This window comes from Pinus tabuliformis, chromosome 7 (genome assembly GCF_031772625.1).
Source record: "Pinus tabuliformis cultivar Carrire ecotype Pingquan chromosome 7, CPIR1, whole genome shotgun sequence".
Classification (NCBI taxonomy): Eukaryota; Viridiplantae; Streptophyta; class Pinopsida; order Pinales; family Pinaceae; genus Pinus; species Pinus tabuliformis.
This window is the reverse complement of record NC_142293.1, coordinates 1,638,904,538-1,638,912,048: the sequence shown is the minus strand read 5'-3', so window position 1 is coordinate 1,638,912,048 and position 7,511 is coordinate 1,638,904,538. Positions and strand designations below refer to the sequence as shown.

Below are 7,511 nucleotides of genomic sequence, written 5' to 3'. Positions count from 1 at the left end.
CTCTTTAATGGTATGCTCCAACTCAATCAAAAAGCATACCTACCCTCCTCCTGGATTGTCATAGTAATTAAATCCCAGCCATTAACATCATCAATCTTTGGAATATGTGTCCCATAATTCAACCTGTTGTAGCTCATATAGACAACCTTCAAGTTGAGGAGAGGTTAATGCTTAGGACATCTTGGTGTCTTTTGAATATAATTTAGTACATATCAAAAGATAAATGTAAAATGATTTAGATGTTAAAAGGCAATACAAGAGGAACATGAATAATGTATAATTCCCAAAAATAAATGTTTCAAGGCTAGTGGCAGTGGCAAACACATAGAAAATGTGGCATAAAGATGGAAAAGAGAAATGTAAGAGAGGAACCTAGTGCAAAGGTTGTATAAACACATAATCATATGCAACAAATACCAATGGAATCATGAAAAGATAAAAGGAATGAAGTGCAAAAATTATGGAATGCATTTTAAAGTTTTCATCTCAATGTCAAGGGTACTATCTACTATCACACAACATACAACATATGTAAATCCGCACTCTCACAAGTACCATCTGCTATCACATAACATAGGTAAATCTACAATTTCACAACTACCATCTGCTATCACATGCTATTGCATAACCTTAGTAAATTTGTGACTTCACAAGTACCATCTGCTATCACATAAATCTGTTATTTTACAAATACCATCAGCTACATCATAAGTAAATTCTCAAATTTAAGAGTGAATCCAACAACTACAATTACATAATTTATGAAAAAGAAAAACACACATAAAATTAAATTCGGAAAAACACATACTACATATTCCAATACTTGGAATCACCAACAACTTCTTCATTAATCTTCAAAAATGAAATACATATGACAATAGCGAAATATGCAAAATGGTTACAGCGTGAAGAACAAGAAAATAGAACCACCAAAACCAGAAAATCCAGAATCCTAAAATGGTTACAGCCTGAAGGACAAGAAAATAGAACCACCAAAACCAGAAAATCCAAAATCCTTGTAATGAGTTTTTCTTCCCCTTTACAGAGAGAGAGTCCAAACAAACATTACAAGATATCTTGAAAGCTCCAGCGGCCTGAACTGCCCAGCGGTTTGAGTATGCAAATCGCCTAGTTGTCCTCATGATTACATAATAGACTTGATTTTTTTCTTGAAATCTGACAACAAAAAACCATACAAAATAGCGCAAGTTGCAGGAAAACAAAATTTAGATTACAGTAAAAAATGATTCCCCTGCGGAAGATGAATGAACATCTAATCGACTTGAATGTTCTTTAGTGCGCTCATTTTTGCAATAAAAGTCTTGAGGTCACCCCAGTTGTTCAGGAATTCTATTGGCCATTTGTTCAGAACTGTATACGCTTTTATTGCCCTCAACGACTCTGCTTCTGCAATTGTTTAGAAATTATCACTTCCGGAAACCCTAATGGGATTCAGAACTGATGCTTAAACTATTGTTTTTGAATATGACATTCAACAAAGCCTTGCCTGAACATGGCATTCAACAAAGATCTAAAGCCTTGTTTGAACATGGCATCCAGCAAAGATCCAAGGGATAATTCAATTAGTTGAGTTCCATTGCTAACTACCTTTCCTTTTCATTTCAATTGTGAGGCTCATTTCCAATTTGAAAGCTACGTGTTTCTCCTCTTTATGTTTACGATATCCTTGATACCCGTCGCGTTAGGCCGGGGTTACGCCACCAGATAAACCATGGTTGGATCCCTTCAGGTGGGGAGAGATCTGCCCGGAATATTAACCCATCCCTCATGGATGTAGTTGTAGTTGTCACTCAGTGGGTTAGGCCACTGATAAGCCAGGCCAGGGTTGGATCCCTTCGGGTGGGGGGAGATCTACCCAGATTATTACCCCATGGATCCCTTCGGGTGGGGGGAGATCTACCCAGATTATTACCCCATGGATCCCTTCATGGTTGGGGGAGATCTACTCGGATTATTGCCCCCAAAGATGTAGCTGCAGAGATTTACCCATATTATTAGTGTTATTACTCAGTGAGAGGTGCCCCTCAGTGGGTTAAGCTAGCGGCTGGTTGGATCCTTAAAGTGGGCAGAAATCTACCTAGATTATTAACCAATGGATGAAAATGCCACAATTGAAAAACAGACATTTTAACAGTCGAAAAAAAAACAGACAGAAAACAGACAATTTTTAAAACCAATCAAAATTCAACTGTAAAAGAAAAGAGATTATAGGCGTTCAATTTCGTACATGAAAATGCCCATATTGAAACGCATTTTCATATGCATTTCATTCCCATATTGAAACGCATTTTCATACGGTAAAAACCCCATATTGAAATGGTTTCAAAGAAAATACGAATAAGACGAATATAGGTTCTCCCCGCAAAATATAACAGATTATATTTACACTAAACCGATAGAAAACAAATAAATAAAGCTAATTGCAGGAAAACCGAATATAGGGTTCTGGATGCAAAAATATATAGATTGCATTAAATATTTCTTCACTCGGAAAACCAAAAATAGGATTCTGGAAGATGGTAGAATGAACAACTCAGCCCCTTAGATGTTCTTTGTTGCGATCATATCCGCACTCAAAATGAGTTATGTAGTCATCCCAGTTGTTCAGCCATTAAACAGATAGTTGGGTTCATATGACCAGATCTCAGCAAATCATATTTTTAGGCCAGGCAAGAAAACCAACAAATCAAACAAAAAAAAGGCAAGTAAACCACCGGTAGCAGTGAGTTAAAAAAAAACCATACTCAAAGAAATTTTATCATTAAGCCACACTAGCCATTGCGATCTATAAATCATTTAACTTTGAGATGACGACCGACATATATGTGGACAACTCAGTCCCTTAGATGTTCATTTTTGCGATCATGCTCGCATTCATGAATAATATAATTGGTCATCAGCGTAGTCCATTGGCCAAAACATGTACCCTACACCCCAAAATATTAAATATGAAAACCAAGATAAATAAAATGTATCATAACCGCTAAGACCACACCGCCAAATGAAACGATGCAGCGTGCTAAGCCTGCCTCTTTGAAAATACGATCAATTTGGCTTCAAGAGGCCGAGTCGTGCAGACACTGGAATTCGCCTGCTGACTAGAGTGAATACCGATAATGAAACTCTCACAATCAAGATACATGCACAAACAAGTTCAATACCAGTTATTTGTTCACGAATCCTTCCAAAGAAGAAAGCAGCATGAAAAATATTTTATGCTGAAAGGAGCAAACTGAATCCTGTTAACAAAATAGGCACATGTCATCCGTGCTAAACAATCGAGTGCAGAGAGCTTCTCGAAGTCCATGAAGAGCGACCCCTACTGAAAAGCCTAACTTGGGCGGCCCATTTCAACCACCATGAAGATTCTGTTTCCTCGAACCAGAATAAATAGTAAACCCTTATCCACAAAACCCTAGAGCATACAATGTGGCCAGGTCAAGGGCAAAACCCTAGCCTTCCATGTGACCAAGTACCGGCAAAACCCTAGCCCTTCATATTACCAGGTACCGTCAAAACCCTAGAACTCCATGTGAGCGAATGCACGATCCGTCGCACTTTGTGTTTTGGCGGAATTTTTGTTCACCGTATTTGTGATCTTGTTGCGCCTGCAAACATTTTTACTTATTAAAATTAAATAAGAAAATTTAAAATTTATATTTATAATTATAATTAATATTTAAATCAGTTTAGATATATTTTAATTTTGGATTTAATAATTAAAATTAACTTTAAAAAATTATAATTATAATTAATAATTAAATTAGTTTAGATCTATCTTATTTTGGATTTAGTAAGCATTTAATTTTTTTTAATTGACAAATTTGGATTTCGTAAGTATTTAACTTTTTTTAGTTGGCATGTTTGCACGCCAAATTTGTCAAAATTTAGTGGGAATTTTTAGAAAAGTATTTTTAAATTATATTTTGGCTTCTTCTTTTTTTAAGAATACTAGGTTTAAGTTTGTAATTGTATCATGTAGATTCTTGAAGAAGTTAAATTTATTTACACATTATAAAATTATCATCAAATTCTAATAAAAAAATAAGAACATCTAATAATAACAATTATAGTACAGTGCAACCTCATGGGGGTGGTTGAAAGGAATAATGAGGGGAATGGCAATATGGCCCACCTCCTCCTCACTAGCTAAACTCGGGTACATGTGGCATATGCAACACATGGAAGTCTCGTAATGAACAGAGGTATACTTATATGGGCGAAGGTAGATGAGTTGTTGTTGTTGTTAGCGATTTTGGGCATAGGCGGTAGTGAAAGTGGCAGAGAAAAATAAACATTTGTGCAGGTTGCCAACCTGTGCAAACTTCTTCGTTTGTCTACAAGAAAGGATTTCATCGGCACATTGTTGGAAATGACTAATGCGAGATTTAGGACTCAAAAGAGGCAAATAGCTAGGGGCTACACTGCGGAGATAATTATGAAAAGCATGGGAGGTGCTTACATAGTTAGTGTAATTGTCGCCCTCCTAATCCCCTACAAAACATAGGTTAGGAGAAGGACTATTTCTCTGCAAAACCAAAGGTCCAAGGTGTCGTTATGGAAATGGGGTCTAAAAATTTCGATTATTTTAACTCTTTTAAAGCCTGAATCTGACATCACCATTGTGTTCATCTCGTCAAGACGATTCTGGTGATGTAAAACTTTACCTCAATCTAACCTTACAGTTTTGGAAAATTAGATAACAATACATCATCATCTCAGCCAACCACGTGACTATACCACCTGGCTAATCTCCCATCACCACTTAGCATTAATTCGTTGGTTGTCGACACTTTCATGGGTTTAGGTTCCACGACCTCGCACTTTACATTAACTTGCAACACCATTATATATATATGTATGTATGTATGTATGTATGTATACGTATATGTATGTATATATATATATATATATATATATATATATATGTATATGTATATGTATACATATATATATGTATATGTATACATATATATACACGTATATGTATACATATATATACACATATATGTATACACACACACACATATATATATATATGTATATGTATATATATATATACATATATCTATATACATATATATATATACATATATCTATATACATATATATATATATATATATATATACATATATCTATATACATATATATATATATATACATATACATATATATATATATATATACATATACATATATACATATATATATATACATATACATATATATGTATATATATACTCTGGCCACTTGACAAGTCATTATATGCTGGAGTATTTTCCATCTCTCGTGTTCTATTACCTAGCCCTTTCCTTTTGCATCTTCGCAATTGTTTCGGGGTCTACCCTCCGAGTTGACCCGTTTGGGGGCCCGCACATTTGCATCAATGGCTAGGTTGTCGGGCTCACATGTCTGCCACGTTGACCCAAGCTTACATCCTCTTATTAGATTATGTGCTCCTCTTCATGCTTCTCGGAAATAGCCTTTGGGCTCAAGAGTCAACCGTCAATTGTCAGAACATTTAATGGCATAAACTTTTTCGTCTCCAAAGCTTTAATACCCGACTCCTCCTCCTTTGAGCTCTTGTAAATGTTTCAAGGTTGGTTTTTGTCAAGTTGACCTGTCTCGTGGGCCTGGCTAATCTCCCATCACCACTTAGCATTAATTCGTTGGTTATCGACACTTTCATGGGTGTTGGTAAGGTAAATCCCCTCTGCGGACAGAGGCGATCCCACTAGCCTATCACAGAACTAGCCACAAACAAACCACGCTGCTACGCAAGTTCCTAGTTATGCATCAAAGGTGAATCGAGAAGACTAACCTGGAGTCCAACGCTATGATTGAAGCAGAGTGGATATCCTCGCTCCCTTGCTCCAACAGACCATAAACGAACACCTGCACAAGCAAAGGAAGAGACAAATACCAACATAGAAACTACCAAGGCACAACTATATTTTAGTCAGAAAGGAAATAAATCAACATATCACCATGATAGATAATGAGATTGGAACTATAACAGCAGTCGCTCATCAATTAATAAACAGGAAAAGTTACAACCATTGTTCTGACGTCGACCCTTCTCCTGGCTGGGTGAGTAACTATATGTGTCTTGGCATGCATCTCCTCTCCGGCAGCATAACCTCTCTAGCACTCATTAGCATTCTCTCCATGACCAATAATCATCACTACTATCACTCAATTACCAAATCACTAGCATAACACTACCACCAACACTCTCGAACTAGCTTGTCCAATGCATAATGACAAGCTTATATAGATGGAGAAGGGAGGAGGATGCGATGAACCGGGACACCTTTTGTGGAATTAGCAAAAGCCAAAAAGATGGATAAAGCTCGACAAAAGACTGATTTTCTATCCTCAGAAAAGCTCCATGTAATGAAGGAAACAACAGTTGGACGTGCATTAAGGCAAAAAGCATGACTAAATTTGGTTGGCGCGACCGTTGCTCTGAGACAGGGCGCCAATGGTCGCGCCCTCTTTTGAGGATCTCCATCATTGGCGCGGGTAGGATACAGTGGACTTGCGCCAATGGAAAAAGAGCACTTTTTAGGGATGATCTGCAGAAGGTGTCTTCAGGGAACATGGAGTACATACTCAGGGGAACATAATGCAAGTGTTTTTAGCCCTTGTCACTTCTTATAACTCCCGGAATGAGTCCTCCAAGGTACGACAAGAGGAGTAACAGGGATGGTGACAAATTACTGTGTAACAATGGGTTTAGGTTCCATGACCTCGCACTTTGCATTAACTTGCAACACCATTATATATATATACTCTGCCCACTTGACAGGTCATTATATGCTGGAGTATTTTCCATCTCCCGTGTTTTGTTACCTAGCCCTTTCCTTTTGCATCTTCGCAATTGTTTCGGGGTCTACCCTCCAGGTTGACCCGTTTGGGGGCCCGCACATTTGCATCAATGGCTAGGTTGCCGGGCTCACGTGTCTGCCACGATGACCCAAGCTTGCATCCTATTATTAGATTATGTGCTCCTCTTCATACTTCCCGGAAATAGCCTTTGGGCTCACGAGTCAACCGTCAATTGTCAAAACATTTAATGGCATAAAATTTTTCGTCTCCAAAGCTTTAATACCTGACTCCTCCTCCTTTCAGCTCTTGTAAATGTTTCGAGGTTGGTTTTTGTCAGGTTGACCTGTCTCGTGGGCCTGCCTTGTGCCAATGCAATGGCAGTCGGGATCACATGGAGGCCACCATGTCCCGACTCCATGTCATGTTGTTCCCTTCAAAGCGTGATCCACCCTTGAGTTTACGGGATTATAACCTTTAGGACACGTCATCCTTCCACCCATCCTTATCGTGATAAGGTGTAATCAAATCACCCAATATGTCACTCCCATTAAGAGACTTTAGTTAGGTCAACTGGCTCAGGTTTAAAAAGATAGAGCTATAAGGTTAAGCCATATGCTTGTATTAGCAGAAGCGCAACTCACAGCGAGACTTTGCCCAT

The 7,511-nt window shown here is 37.8% G+C and overlaps 1 non-coding gene across 1 annotated transcript; it reads right to left on the bottom strand.

Annotated features, from left to right (window-relative positions):
- Positions 1-2,548: 2,548 nt before the first annotated feature.
- Positions 2,549-2,626, bottom strand: LOC149254645 (small nucleolar RNA SNORD25). The gene has a single exon (XR_016267612.1). It is a non-coding gene; the product is annotated as a small nucleolar RNA SNORD25 (small nucleolar RNA).
- Positions 2,627-7,511: the final 4,885 nt, after the last annotated feature.